This window comes from Panthera tigris, chromosome E1, assembly GCF_018350195.1.
Source record: "Panthera tigris isolate Pti1 chromosome E1, P.tigris_Pti1_mat1.1, whole genome shotgun sequence".
Taxonomy (NCBI): Eukaryota; Metazoa; Chordata; class Mammalia; order Carnivora; family Felidae; genus Panthera; species Panthera tigris.
Genome location: NC_056673.1, coordinates 32,272,592 through 32,288,248, shown reverse-complemented (window position 1 = coordinate 32,288,248; position 15,657 = coordinate 32,272,592). Strand labels below are relative to the sequence as shown.

At 39.3% G+C, this 15,657-nt stretch overlaps 1 long non-coding RNA gene across 2 annotated transcripts in view; it reads left to right on the top strand.

Moving 5' to 3' along the window:
- Positions 1 to 15,160, top strand: part of LOC102969376 — a 167,359-nt gene extending 152,199 nt beyond the window's left edge. Inside the window, exons 3-7 of one of the 2 annotated variants that reach the window (XR_006211178.1) lie at positions 209 to 330; positions 3,498 to 3,596; positions 6,492 to 6,589; positions 8,983 to 9,028; positions 14,960 to 15,160. This is a non-coding gene — a long non-coding RNA (uncharacterized LOC102969376). The remainder of the gene's footprint in view (positions 1 to 208; positions 331 to 3,497; positions 3,597 to 6,491; positions 6,590 to 8,982; positions 9,029 to 14,959) is intronic. The other variant, XR_006211179.1, reaches the window with a different exon arrangement.
- Positions 15,161 to 15,657: the final 497 nt, after the last annotated feature.

Below are 15,657 nucleotides of genomic sequence, written 5' to 3'. Positions count from 1 at the left end.
AGCAATGCCCAGTAGGAATGCAGAGAGTACCAGGCACAGAGTGAGCCTTCGATAAACATTTGTTTAATGGCTTCATGTTCCCTGTACTGGGTTGAATTGTGTCACCCCAAAAGATACGTTTAAGTCCTAAGCCGTGGTAACCGTGAATGTTAAAGTGAGGTCATACTGGGGTTGGGTGTACCTTAATCCAATGAGATGTCTTTATTAGAAGGAGGAGATCTATACGCAAACATCCATAAAAGAAGAATGACGCATGACTATAGAGGCAGAGACTGGAGCGATGCATCTACAAGCCAGGGGCTGCCAAGGATTGACAGCATCCACCCGAAGGTAGGCGTAGCTGGCATGGAAGGATTCTCTGTAGAGCCTTTGGAGAGAGCCGAGGGCTGCCAACACCTTCGTTTCAGACTTCAAGCCTACAGTGCAGAAGAGAATACATTTCTGTTTTTTCAAAGCACTTGGTTTGCAGTACTTTGTTGCAGCCACCCCAGGAAATTAACGCAATCCCCAAAGAAAAGGTATCGTCCAAATACCTAGCGAAGTCTATGGGGCTTAGTGAGGAGTTCAGACACCTACTAGGTGGATCTATAGTGCCTGGTAAAATGGCAATAAGAGAGCAGTGCTTAGCAGAATCTATAAAGTCTCTCTGCTATTGCTGGGTGAGGGTTGGTCACACTGTTTAAAATGCACTTGCAAAGATAACCTTTGAGGGGCTGCCGGTAGATTTTGAATAAAAAGGGCAACAGAGGGGACATTGTAGGGAGCTAGAGTCGATGAGCAGGTAAAGACAAAATCCATCTCCCCACGGCCTCAGTCTCAACTCCAAGATGGGGAGGGCCTGGGTAAAAGTAGGCCACAACAATATGGAACAGTTTCTACCTGATTATATGAAGAACTACATCCGGCTGTCTTTTACTGCATTTGGATCTCTTCGAGTTGTAAATGTTTTAGGGTCACTTATTACCCAGAAATGTGCTTTTTGCTAGAATGATTATGCCAACCGTTGCACTTAAAAGGCTCTTGATCACTGAACACAGTGAAAAGTAATTCGGAAATGCTGACTCTAGAGAAATGTTTTGATAACAGAAGCTGCCGAGTTGAGCCAGAATGAAAGCATTTCTTAACCTCAAATTGAAAATATTTAAAAAAGCATGGTGAAAAACAGTAATAACAAGCCTTAAAAAGCCGATGATAAACCTACACCAGAAGTAACGATTAAATGAATTTTGACTAAACAAGGTCCATAAAGCACCTATCACAAGGCCCGGGTCCATTATAGGTAATATAATGGTTAATAGGCATAGGAGTATGATAAATGTTAATGGTGAATTGCAGGTATATTTTTTTCTTCTTAAAATTGTCTTTCTATGATTGAGTGATTTGTAGTAGATACTTAGTCAGCTAAGGCCAAAAGCATTACAAAGATGTCAAGATAGCCTTGGTAGGTGGTTAGAAAGGTTCCATAGGAAGGGGTTGAAATGCAAACAGCTACTGTACCCACTCTATACATTCCAGTGCTTTTCTTGGGGGAGGGGCAGATATACTGGTCGGAAGAGAGCTGTGGGCTCAACAATAACAACAAGTTTTAGAGTATATTAAAGCTAACATTAGAATTTCATTGCTTCCACGAACCAGGGCCAGCTCTCTGTATGTTACTAATGTTGATTTAACCAAATGTATGCACTAGAAACCCACTGGCATACAGAAGTTAGTAATGTGGGGCTGTAAATTAGAGCTGTATACTGTAGTTATGGAGGTCTGCCTTTGGTCAGTACACGTGCGGTTTTTCAGGTCAGATGGTAGAGCAGACATTTACTTGGTGTCATGGAGTCCTTCAGACGATGAACATTAGGGTCCTCAGAGGTTTACAGAGCACGTGGCAAGGGGAGACTCTAAGTATCTAACGTGTAGAGAGACAAACAGGCACACGTTCAGTTTTGAAAAGATTCAGAAGAAGGTAGTATCTACTTACCTAAATGTCCAGAAAAGTGTTTCTTTCTGTCCCTAGAGAAGATTGAGAAGCACGAAGGATCCCAATTCTGTTGCTGTAACAGAATGCCGTAGACTGAATGGCTTCGACACCAACTTGTTTTCTCACAGATCTGAAGGCTGGCAGTCTGAGATCAAAGGGCTAGCCGAATCTAATTTAGTTCCCGGTGAGAGCACTCTTCCTGGGCTCATATATAAATGAGGAGAGAGAGAGAGAGAGAAGGCGGGAGACAGAGACAGAGAGAGGCTGATTTTAAGGAATTAGCTCATGTAGTTATGGAGGCTAGCGAGCCCAAAATCTACTAGGCAGGCCTGCAGGTAGCCTGAAGATTCAGGGAAGAGCTCCTGGTGTAGCTAGGATCCTAAGGCAGTTTGGAGGCAGAATTCTCTCTTCCTTGGGGGAACTCAGTCTGTTTCTCCTTATGGCCTTTAACTGATTAGAAGAGGCCCACTCACTTAATGGAGAGTAATCTGCTTTACTCAGAATTGACTGATTTAAATGTTAATCTCATCTAAAATATCTTCACAGCAATATCCAGACTGGTGTTAGACCAAATATCTGGGTGCCATGGCTTAGCCAAGTTGACCCATAAAATAACCATTACATCCACATATCCTTGAACCGCATGAGGGTAGAGATTATGACTGCATTGTCCATTAGTTTATCTCTAAAAGACTCAGTATTTCTTGAAAGATTAGCTTCTTTTGAAGATTGAAGATATATTATCCACAATCCAGAATATTACATAATACAAATCAGCAGTATGGCAAGCTAAAACAAAGACAGGGCCTATTTAAAGGCAAGGGCTATTTGCAGCCTTTCTGTCCCATGTTACATGGAGATAATACTGTGTCTCCAAATGAGTCATCCATCAATGAGGAAGGATAGTCAGAGGAAGGATAGTCAGAGGGTGCCCTCTATCTTTGATCGGAGCAAAGGCCAAGTTGCAAGTCTACTTAGATATTCTCCAAATTAAATAAAACTAGGTTAACAATTCATTTATGGTGCATGAAAAAAATCAGAGGCCTCGTCCCCTACAGGGTTTTTACTTTATCTCAGTGATCTTGACTCATACTGTTTCTCATGCTGCCAAATATACTGATCTGTAGGCATTGTATGACAGACTTTCAAGGTCATGGACACAGGTAGATATTTGGGCTGAGATTTAAACACTTCACATTTCTGCTTCATCATTGCACTATACACAAACAAAATGTTTTCTTAGAAAACAAGTTGGAAATTCATGTCAGCCTTTATTTAGATGTAATTCATAGTAAGCATTGCTAACACAGACACAATTTTTCTCTTTGACCTGATTTCTAACCTTGTTTTGTCCTGGGTTCCATGACCTTTCTATAAACGATGGTGGTGAATCATCTCTATCTGTTTTGAGAAAATAGGGTTCTGGTGTACTCTGTTTTCTGACACATGATTTGAGGTTAAATGGAAATCGCTTTTTTTTTTTTTGTCTTTATAGCTCATTCCTACTCCTTCTGTATCATTTCAGGAGGTTTTCCACAATGTACTTCTTAATGCTGAGCTTTCCCTTTGTTTGGTGTCTTTCTCTGCAAAGTGCTAGAGATAGCATGAGCTACTGTGCAGACAGGTAGGCTTACACACCATCAAAGAAAACCTGTTTCCAGCTTTGGATCCTGTCTCCTTTCCTCTGTCTTTTTTCTTTTTGGCTACCACTAATCTTATTTTGTTGATTTTATATAAAAATACCCATATTGTTGTTTCTAAATACAAAAATCATATCCATCTAAAAAGAAACATATTACTCTGAAAAGTATAAAGTAAAATTCATTTCAAATCTCACTTTGCTGGATAATATTTGGATAACTATAATGAAGACAGGCAGATCTCTCTCTCTCTCTCGTATGTGGAAACGTGTGTGCACATCTGTGTATACACATGTGGTGTTGCATATCTTCATTGTGTCTCCCTAGATGCCTGCCCTCCCCTTCAATAGGCTTCCTTAGCCTCTGGCTTCCAATTGCATTGGGCCAATCAGAAGCTCCAGAAGGAAGTCAGAAGGAGGAATGGGAGGGGCGCCTGGGTGGCTCAGTTGGTTAAGCATCCGACTTCAGGTCATGACCTCATGGGTCGTGGGTTTGAGCCCCGCATCGGGCTCTGTGCTGACAGCATGGAGCCTGGAGCCTGCTTGGGATTCTGTGTCTCCCTCCCTCTCTGCCCCTCCCCTGCTCATGCTGCCTCTCTCCGTCTCTCAAAAAAAAATAAATAAATGTAAAAAAAAAGAAAGAAAAAAGGAGGAATGGGAGTGAAGACTGAGGATTTATTTCTTTAGTCTCCTCCCTGTTGTCTTGCCTGTAGTAGGCTGTGGTCCTCTATAGATCCTCGCTCAAGACAGACATTTCTACAAGTCTCTGAACTACTAGATTTTGGTAACAGCTGCCTGCTGCCCACTGCTTATCATCAAGCCTAGGGGTTGTAAGGTATTAGTTGAAACCAACCCAGGGTATGCACTATTCCTTGGGTCCCTACACCATGTTAATTCCTTAAAAACATCTTTTTATCAAACACTCCTTATTTGAATGTGCCATCTGTTTCCTGTCTTTTTGGATAACTCCCACCTATATAGTGCACATCTCCATACTTACACACACACACACACACACACACACACACCTTACTTTACTAAAATGGAATGGTCCATGCGGCTCAAACATTTTTTATTATGTACCATATTTGTTTCTCTAGTTTCATCTTAATGGATATTTAGATTATTCCATTTTTTAATACTATAAGCAACAGGGGCATGAACATTTTCATGTATATGTTTTGCCAAATTTTTGCAAAATTATTTGTGTAAATTCCTAACAATTAGATTTCTTTGTGAAAGTTTATGTGCATTTTTAAATTTGAAAGATATTGTTATTATTTTTTCTTCCTTTAGATTGTTGTGCTAATTTGAATCCTACCAACATAGTGAATATTTTTGTCTCCTGCACGCACTAGCCAGTATTTTATCTTAGCAAACATTTTCATCTCTGCCAGTCTGAAATATGAGAAATATGGGAAATATCTTTACCATTTTGATTTTTATTTGTCTAATTATGCACAGTATTCAACATCTTTCGTATGTTTTTTTAGTCATTTGTATTTATTTTCCCGGGAACTCCCTCTTTACATCCTTGGCCCAAACAATATTTTTTTTCAATCCCAAATAGTGTCTTTAGTAGAAAAATTAAGTAATCTTAGAGCCTTCTTGATTTTACCATAAGAGATATTTTAAAGTCATGTTAATCCATTTCACTTTTCCTGTAGGCTTCTAAGTTGTGTTTTTCTAACGTAATTATAGTTCCAGGAGAGGGAGTCACAGTTTATGGGCCCTCTGATTGGTGAAGCCTGTCTTGCTTCTTCTCAGATTGTATGGTAATCTAATTTTTAAATACTAGCCAAAACTTTGTATTTTCTTTTTCATATCAGGCTTGAGGCATTTGTCTTGTATTTCTTGACCTGTCCTTTGTACTTCTGAAGCAAGCTTTAATGGACATCACTGGTCACACCATCCTTCACTATCCCATTCTGTTTTTTAAATTATTTAATTTTTAAAAATATTTATCTATTTTGACAAAGGGAGAGAGAGAGAGAGAGAGAGCGAGCACAAGTGGGGGAGGGGTAGAGAGAGATGGGGACAGAGAGAATCCCAAGCAGGCTCCGGCTATCAGCACAGAGCCTGACGTGAGACTCAAACTCATGAACCATGAGATCATGACCCGAGCCAAAATCAATAGTTGGATGCTTCACTGCCTCAGCCACCCAAGGACCCCCTAATCTATTCTTTAGATGTGTATCTACACAGCAAAGGCAAGGAGCAGCATAGAATATAGAATCTACATCTATATATGTGAACTGTGATATCTATATTCAGAGATACCTAAAAATGTATGCAAAATATAGACAATCCTCCTGGGCTTTACTCAATCTGGGTAGATTTAAAATGAACCCAGGTAAGTAATGGACTGGAACAAAAGGAATCACATTATGCCTTTATTCATGCTTAGAGCTTGACTGGAAAGAAAAATCAAGTTCATTGTAGAATGTCAGGAAGGATTTCAGAAGATCTAGTTGGCAATGAATTCATTAGACTCTGATTAAAGGTATTTAAATTTGTTTAATGTTTATTTATTTTTGAGAGAGAGAGAGAGAGAGCAGGGAGAGGCAGAGAGAGAGGGAGACACAGAATCTGAAGGAGGTTACAGGCTCTGAGCTGTCAGCACAGAGCCCGATGTAGGACTCAAACTCAGGAACCGTGAGATCATGACCTGAGCCAAAGTTGGAAGCTCAACTGACTGAGCTACCCAGGCACCCTTATTAACGATATTTAAATGTTAAGTACACACACACACACACACACACACACAAACTACACATATAGTGTATTATAGCTTCTCTATTTTATGCAGAGAATTTCATCCTGGCATTACTAGCTGTTCTATTTTACTGGTCCCATTAGAAATTGTGTTGTTTCTTCTAGAGAACTAGATTTGGTCATCCTGAGTATGGTGGTGATATCTTCCTCAGTGAGAAAGAAATTACAAGAACAGAAGTTAGTTGGGTGCCTATGAAGCACTGGTGAGTCACTGTGTTATTCATGGTCAAGATATTCCATTTAATTTTCTCAATGACTTCTAGAATAAGAGTTATCATCTCCATTTTTTGAAGTTAAGTAACATCCTCAGGATCACATGAAATAAAGGAATATGGTGTTGGATTTGAACCTAGGACTTTCTTGATTCCAAATTCCATGCCATTTCCACTACCCCAGTGCTTCTCAAACTGTCTATACTACAGGACATTTTGATTTTGGTTTTGTTTTTCTGTCACAGACCAGTTTGTGGTCCATCTATGCATAATCAATATGAAACTCCTTCTATATGGAACTCATGCAAATCCAAGGACATACCAACTATTCTAGCCCATGTTCAATGAGAAAAGTCCACTGACCACAAGCTTAGGTGTCAATGTCACAATCTAGAAAGGCGTTTGTGCTTACTACAAAATCTTTGTACTTACTACATTCTGGTAACAAATAACTTGCAGAGTAGTCTTGGACTGCAGACCGCACTCGGTGTCACAGTGCACTAGAGAATATTGCCAAAGCCTAATTTATCATCTGCTTTATAAAAGACCACACATTATAATTGAATTCAAAGTATGGAAGTTAAAATTCTGCCTTTATGTGAAGCAAACCTAATACAAAATGGTCATTCAAAGCTTTTGTAGGAATAAATTATTCCCTGAGGAATGTGCTTGATAAGTAATAAACATGGAAAGCCCTTGTTTGTTCTTTGTTAGGCAGAGGAAAACTAATTTCACAGTTTGTTGTAGCTGAATGTTTCGCATTTGTTATGTTTATTCTTATTCTGTGTTGTGGATATTTAATCTTCCCCTTGGAAAATTACTTTTTATTTAATGAGATATTTTACCCAGTCCATTTGTAAATAAAGCAGCCATACTTAAATAATTCAGATTCCTGTGGTTCTCATTTTACATCTGATTTCCTTCTTGGCTGATCTACCAGTTTACATGGCTTGATTATCTTCCCAAATTATCTTACCAGGAATACTCTGCAGGGTCTTTCCTGTGGAAACTATATTAAACCTTTAATAATTCAGCAATTCTGACACTGTCACACCTTCCACAAAGTGCAGTTATCTGGAAGACATTCTTCCATGGAGAACATAAAAAATATCCTTCTAGTATCAGCATAAAAAGTATAGGAATGATCCCTGGGGATTTAAAGAAATGCCCTTAACTAATTAGAAAGACTACTTTAATATTTATCTCCAAATTGTTTCTGTTCAATATGTTCTGACCTAAACAACATGCACGTATAATAATGTGTTCCCATTAAAAGATAATTTATTTTGTAGCGAAAGCAAGGAGCGTTTACACGTCCCTTCTTGGGTGAGTTTTTCTGTTGGTTGTGAAGAATAGAGGGAGGGGTTCTTTATGAAGGTGATATCTAACTTCCACAAATAGTGTAATAATTGCTCTTTTTGTTAATCACCAGATCACCGTTATATTTATTTATTGTGAAAGTTATGAATTTGGAGGGTAAGGATGCAGTTAGCCATTGTTCTTTTAGGAGATAGTAATAAATAAAATATTTTGGATTTGCCTAAAACATCATTTGGACTAATGAGAGACTCAGAAAGTAACAAAGAAAAAAAAGTCTGAAAACGTCATCTACTTGGCTAAATGGTAGGAAAAAAGGTATTAGATAGATCGATAAATGGGAAATATCCGAGACTAGCCCAATTCCAACATGCTCCATGTAAGAGAAGTGCTGTGATCTCCGTCCTATGCAGGACATACTTCATGCTCGTGGCTGTCACCCTATAGTTGGTGGCCTTAGATGGTTGGGAACAATATCTCTCTGAGTGATTCTGCACAGCCAAGCGTAGTTCTGAAAACTATTTTCTACTGATTCCTACTATTTTTTGAAACAATTTGTATCTAACATTTAGGTCTGTATTTGTTTCATGGGACTGCCATAACAAACTACCATAAACTGGGTGGTTTAAAACAACAGACATTTCATTGTTTCACAATTCCAGAGGCTATGACTCTGAAATCAGGATGTCAGTGGGGCCCTGCTCTTTCTGAAACCTGCAGGAGCAAATCTTCCTGGCTCCTTTCTTGCTTCTAGTGCGTTGCCAGAAATCTTTGGGATGCTTTTGGCTTGTAGCTGCATCACTGTAATCTTAGCCTTCATTGTCACATGGTGTTCTGTGACCACCTTCTCCTCAGGTTGTGGCTCAGTTTGGATTAGGGGCCCACCCTGCTCCCCTGTGGTCTCGTCTTAACTAATTACATCCACAATAATCCCATTTCCAAATAAAGGATTTTATTTTATTTTCAATAAAATTCTGAAATAACGAGGGTTAAAACCTCAATATATCTTTTATGCGAGACGCAATTCAATTCCAAACATGCCATGAATTGCATTTTTGTAATTTCAGATGAAAATTCTGGTGAAGGTATTTTCCATGAAAGTATTTTCCACTGGTAAGCAAATATTTGTTAAAACCTATAGAACGTCCTGAATGCTAGTTGTTGTAAGCTGTAATGGGCATTACAGCAATATCAGTCTGCACATTCTGACTTCTATGCGCAAATCATAAATGATCTTGATAAAGCTTGGGTGGTTTTCCCAGGGTGAAATTTGGAGCTGAGCATTGGGGTCATGCTTTCATTGTACGTGGTCTGTGTTCTGAGCACTGCACTAGCCACATTCCTTATCCTATTCATTCTTACAAAACTACAAGAAGGTAGAGGTGCGTGGGTGGGCATCTGACTCTTCATTTTGGCTCAGGTCATGATCTCATGGTTTGTGAGTTCAAGCCCCATGTTAGACTCTGCACTGACAGCACAGAGCCTGCTTGGGATTCTCTCTCTCACCTTCTCTCTCTGCCCTTCCCTACTCATTCTCTCTCTCTCTCTCTCTCTCTCTCTCTCTCTCTCTCACACACACACACACACACACACACACTAAATAAATAAATAAACTTAAAAAACCATTTGGGTCCTTTAAAAAATACAAGAAGGTAGTATAATCAAGTTCTTCAGTTGAGGAAAACATGACCTGGAGATATTAAATTAACTTGTCTCGGAGAATTCTATGGATGACACAGGATTCAGACTCTACCACACAACATTCTAATTCTCTGGGAACAGAGGGAAAGTGAAAGGAGAAGTTGAAGAAATTGTACTTGGCATAATAGGCAGGGTTTTATTATGTCAGCAAAGTGTGAAGTGTTATAACCTACCAAAGCTAGTAACTTCATAGGTCTCTCAGTATTGCCCACAACGCAGTAACTGCTGTGTGTTCTTAATTTACCACTGAAACATGTTGATAACCTTTATTTACATGGTAATAAATTGCCTTAATTTAACTTCTAATATCAGAATTGAATAAGGTTAATTGAGGTCCCAGAGCACATATGAAGAGTTTGAGAGACTTAAACACCAAAACCCTTACTGCACCCAAAGCAGTGAACATAGAGCAGAACCATGGATAGGATCATGATTGCTATGTAATTACAACTGTATACTAGTAATTATTTCAACAAGCCTTTTCGACTATCTAATAAGAAACCATGAATATGTCAGAAGTCGGTTGTACTGTAAGGCCTTCATAGCTAGCTAGCTGATGGCACAATCTGTATAATCACTGCCCTGGCTATAGTCACAGATCAACACAACCCTTGAGCTCCAAGCGTTTTGTCTAGCACCAAGCCTCATTGCATGCTGTATGTACATATTGCATACTGGCACATACTAGCATTCACTCCCATTTCTCTGCAGCAGAAGAGTTATCTCAAATCTATGAGCAACCCAATTCCAGAATCCCTTTTAAGGGTCCACTTGTTGGGGCCACCTCAAGCACCATTTCCTGTGTCTTGTCATTATTGTAGCAGGAAACGGTGTACTCAAAGTAGGTAATTTGAGAATGCTTTTTGCAAAGCTGTGGACAGAGTGTGGGAAACCACAAGGTATGATGCAGTACACCAAGAGTAGACACAGTGGAACATCATGTCCACCCTTAGGCTTGCAAGAGCAAAGTCAAGGAGCAGTTAACATAACATGGAAAGTAAGACAGCTGTGCACAGAAGACCACATAACAGATTCTGGAATCCTTATTTATTTTTAATTATAAAAGTATTTATTTTTGAGAGAGAAAGCGAGCAGGAAAGGGGAAGAGAGAGAGGAAGACACAGGCTCCGAGCAGGCTGTAGGCTCTGAGCTGTCAGCACAGAGCCCGACACGGGGCTCAAACTCATGAATTGTGAGATCATGACCTGAGCTGAAGTCATATGCTTAACCAACTGAGCCACCCAGGCACCCCAGATTCTGGAATCTTTAGTTAAGGGATACAATAGCTCACACAGAACCCAACAAGAGAGTAACAGGGCATGTGAAAACCATGACCTCAACTCTCCTCTTCCCCTCCAATCTCCCTTTGGTCAAATCTTACCAGGAAGTAGAGGACAATGCATGCAATGCAGGTAAGCCAGCCACCCAGGACACAGAACAGGGTAGGGAAAGATGGAAAATAGATCCGCAGGGCAAAAAGAAGATGCATAGTGCACAGTTGCCAACACAATCCAAGTCCTTGTATCTTTCCCTTAGACACTACTTTTACTTAAAAGCCCTTCAAGAGGTGACTTGATTTTCTCACATTTCTAATATCTCAGTATTGCAGAGTATCTCAGAACTCACAGTAAGAGAGGATAAATTTCTTCACCCTGGCTTATGCTTCCAGTCCCTTCTTTACTTTCTCCCTCAAAAGCTCATTAGAAGCACCTCCTATCAGGAGTATCATGATAGTATCATGGATACTATCAAACATCTCTCACTAATGCAGATGTATATTAACCTCAGGGTCACTAAAGATTTTAGTACATGCCTTGCTGTCCTTATGTCTACACTACTTCTGTTATGATTTCTGATTTCAGTATTTAACACTGGCCTTCAGTTCCTTAACCTCCTGAGTCCCAAGCACCTTTTTCCCATAGTTATAACTAGACATTTCTTCACTGATCGCTACATCATTTCCAGTATATCAATCTTGCCAATTTCAAGTACCCTGCTCTTCAGCTAATATTTTCTATATTCCCAGCTCATTTTCTCTAATACTTTAACTCCTGTAATTCTTCAGCTTCACTAGGCCACTTGTCTACTGTGCCAGTCCTTTTGTATTTTGCGTCTATATCCCATCACGGTAATTACTTTCTTGCACACACACTCTCCCTTGCCCCATCCTCCCATTGTACTTGTGCAGAATAATCTTTACCCTGATTGAGCAGCATAATTCTCTATATTCACACTACACCTCTATCCAAACACCTGCATGTGACTAGAATAGAACATACAGCATGCTGATAGGTATCTCTTTAAATTTATGATCACAAATCTCAAGGGCGACTCTCGGCTCTGCCAAGCAATCCTACCATATTATCTCAGGGAAACCAGTTTCCCTCTCTGTAAGACTTCTATTTCACACCTTCTACCCTACCCTTGGGTCCCTAACACCTCTTTCTTTCTGAAAATCAGCTGATGCCTTTGGATCTTTTTAATTCATATTTTTTTAGAGGGAGGATACACATGAGCAGGGGGTGAGGGGCAGAGGAAGAGAGACAGAGAGAGAAAGAGACAGAGAGAGAGAGAGAGAGAGAGAGTCTAAAGCAGGCTCTATGCTCAGTGCAGAGCCTGACCCAGGGCTTGATCCCTTGACCCTGGGCTCATGACCTGAGCCAAAATCAAGAGTCAGACACTCAGCCAGCTGAGCCACTCAGGCACCCCTGGATCTTTTTAAATAAAATATTGAAACAATCGGAAAATAATGCCCTTATTCTTTCCCCCCAAATCAACATCTAGCCTACATCTGCACTTATATATTTTGCCGTTCATCTTACAATTGTGAAACCACCCCTTTAAGTACCGAAGTCCAACACCATCATCAGTGCAGTGAATCCAATCTCTTGTCTACTCAAAGACATTGCCTCCACAGTCATTTTCCCTCTGGTCTTCATTACAAGTGCCCTTCTTTATTGGACTTTAAAGCAATTACCTCCTGTTGTTCCTTACCTCCCTTTAACTACTGTTTCTCTCCTCTGCTCCTTTTTATAATAAAGGAAAGACTTCCATAGATTCACTGTCTCCATTCTCTTACCTCTCTTTCCTCTTAAATCTGTGCCAACCACGCTGCCTCCCATGTCTCTCCACCTAAACTTCCCTTGTCGACATCAACATTCCCTACAGTGCTAAGTTCAATGGGCATTCCACAATGTCCTTCATACACAATTTCTTACCCACATTTGATCTTTCTTGAAATTGTTTCATCACTTGTGTTCTGGGGCAATGGAATCTCCTGGTTTTCCTCTCACTTCAGGGCCTGTTCCTCCTCAGATCTTCCTTGACCTTTGAATGCTGCATTCCCATAAGATGCCATGCTGAGACCTCTCCTTTTCCCTGTCCGAATTTATTCTTTAGATTATTTTATCCTTTCTCGTGGCCATATATTCACTGATGATTCTTAGGTATATACATTAGCAACCCAGATCTCTAGACCGCATGTCAATTCCTGCTGACCCCATCCCCTAAACTGCTCCCCACCGGTCTAGCCCTAGGTGCTGCTAGGAAACAGCACCACCCCCAATCCAGTTGTCCAGGCCAGATTCTTCCCTCAGAACCCACATTTAAACCTCTAGCATTTGTTTTAAGCCTTAGCTCGAAAATTTCCCAAATGTGACCATTTATTCACACCCATATGGCCTTCAACTAGTAAAAATTGCCATCATTCCTTACCTATTGAAGTAGATAGTTTACTCCTATCCCTGTTTTATTACTTGTTCTCTGTATTCTATTCTCCACCCAGCAGTCAGAAAAATCTTAGAATGTCCTTCATATCTTTCCATTTTCTTACTCAAACACTCCAAGTGTTTACAATCATATTGCGGTAAAATGTGAATACCTCACCATAACTGCCAATCTTACCTTCAAATCCTCTCCCTAAGCTCACTGTGCTCTTCAGAGCCTTTGCTGTTCATGCACATAACAAGCTGTAACCTGACTCATAGCCTTTGACTTGCCATTCTTTTTCTTGAGGATATTCTTTCTTAGATATTAACTTGTCTCCTCCCTTTATTCAGAACACTGTTCAAATATTAGTCTTTAGAGATACCTTCCCAAACCACCCCACCTAAAATACAACCATCTTCATAATTTAGAAAAATTAAAACTGAGGATGTTCTTGTTATGTTTTTGACCTGAATGATTAGTTATGCTCAATTCCAACTATCCAAGAAGGGTAAGGCAACAAGGATGATGACGCTGAAGTAGAATAATGATTTTTATTCTAAGTGGGAATCAGTTTTACATCTAATTTGTCATACTTCACAAAACCATGTGAAGAACCAAAGGACATGTATTTCAATGATCTACATAGTCATTAATGCATAGTAATAACAAAAATTAAGATTGGGCTCTGAAATCAGAGTTTTATATAGGAGGTGAAATATGATAACCACAGCTCCAGTTGTTGTGACATCGAAGCTATGTCGCCACTGATTTAAATTTTGCTGTTATAGGCCCAAGCCATGCTTCAAAGGAATAGAATATTTCTCCTTGGGTCTTAGTTTTACTTCCAAGGCAATCAAAGTACTGAAGCATTTATGAATGGATTAGAAGTGTCAAGCATCAATCATTGTCTGAATCTTATCAACTAGGAAACTAATTCCCCCGAAACATATTTTTGTTGAAATACTATTAGAATTGAGTCTTATATCAAAATAGCAGACATGAAAAATATGTCCACTTTTGAAACGGCACGAACACGAGCAATGCGTCTTACTCTGCATTTGCACTAAACATTGATTCAGCTGCTGGATGCAAGGTTCACTTAATCTGGGGATGCTTAGTGCAAAAGTAATGAGGCTGTTACTTCTTTAGCTTTGCCTCCAATCCAATAAAGAGAGTATTCTTTTCCACTGTGAGGTATCTCATTATGAGATCACTAACATTTTCAAAATCATCTCTGCATAAAGACGAGGTTAAAGCAATTCATACATAGCCACGAAACTTTCCCATTTTAATATATGAGGGACAATAATGAAAGTTTATCAGAAGCATTTTCTTCCCCCGTTTTGATGCCAGTGTTCTCATTTCATGACTCTACATAGTCACAGTGATTATAATAAAAAGAAACTTATACTTTAAAAGGGGGAAATAAAAATATACACAACCCATATCAGATGTCCATGGAAAATAGATTTTGGGAAGATAATGTCCACGATGCTCCACGCTAGGGGGGATGGAGAATGGTCTAGCAGGTAAGAACATATATTTGAGTCATCTTATATTTCAGAAAACTTTACCCAGCACAAATCTATGAGACAAAACTTTGTTAAATCTATTCTTTTTTTTTTTTTTTTTCAGGCACAGATTTGGGACTATGGTATTTTACTTATAGATCTCAGTCTGTAAATGATCACTGAAATAGATGAATCTCTATGTTTTGTGCTCCTAATTCTGTCCTCGACCTCAGCAAGAATGTGCTGGCCATATGATGTGCACTCAAGGACACCACGATGATTACCTTAGATTTTGTCACCCAAAATAAATTTCAACAACGAAAAGTTGTCCAGTAGGTTGTATTTTCTTTAAGTGTAGTTCACAAAGCATTAGTAACACATTAGGAAACTTGACGTGGTATGCCGACCAACTATTTGGGTTTCATTTTAAAGTTTTTCATGTATTTTAAAATGTCTCAGCATACTCATCAATCCTGTGATTTCATAGATATTAAACTTAAACATATTTACTAAATATCAAAAGTCAGTCATTTGAGAAAATTAAAGTTTATTAAAGAGTATACCAGTGTGCATCAATGGCACCAATGTAAGGCACCCTCCCTCTCTTTACAGCACCAACGTTGGCCAGTGTTGAACTATATTCACATCAACTCATTCACTAGCCATTTTGTGAGCTCTTAATTAGCATAAATTATTTTTCTAAATGCAGAACTGTACTTGTCCTTAAGGAGTTTAGAGTCTAAGATAGAAAGAGAGGTAAATATATATTTGAATGTATCAGGAGTTCTGAGAGATAAGCACACAGTTCTCTGATAGTTTGGA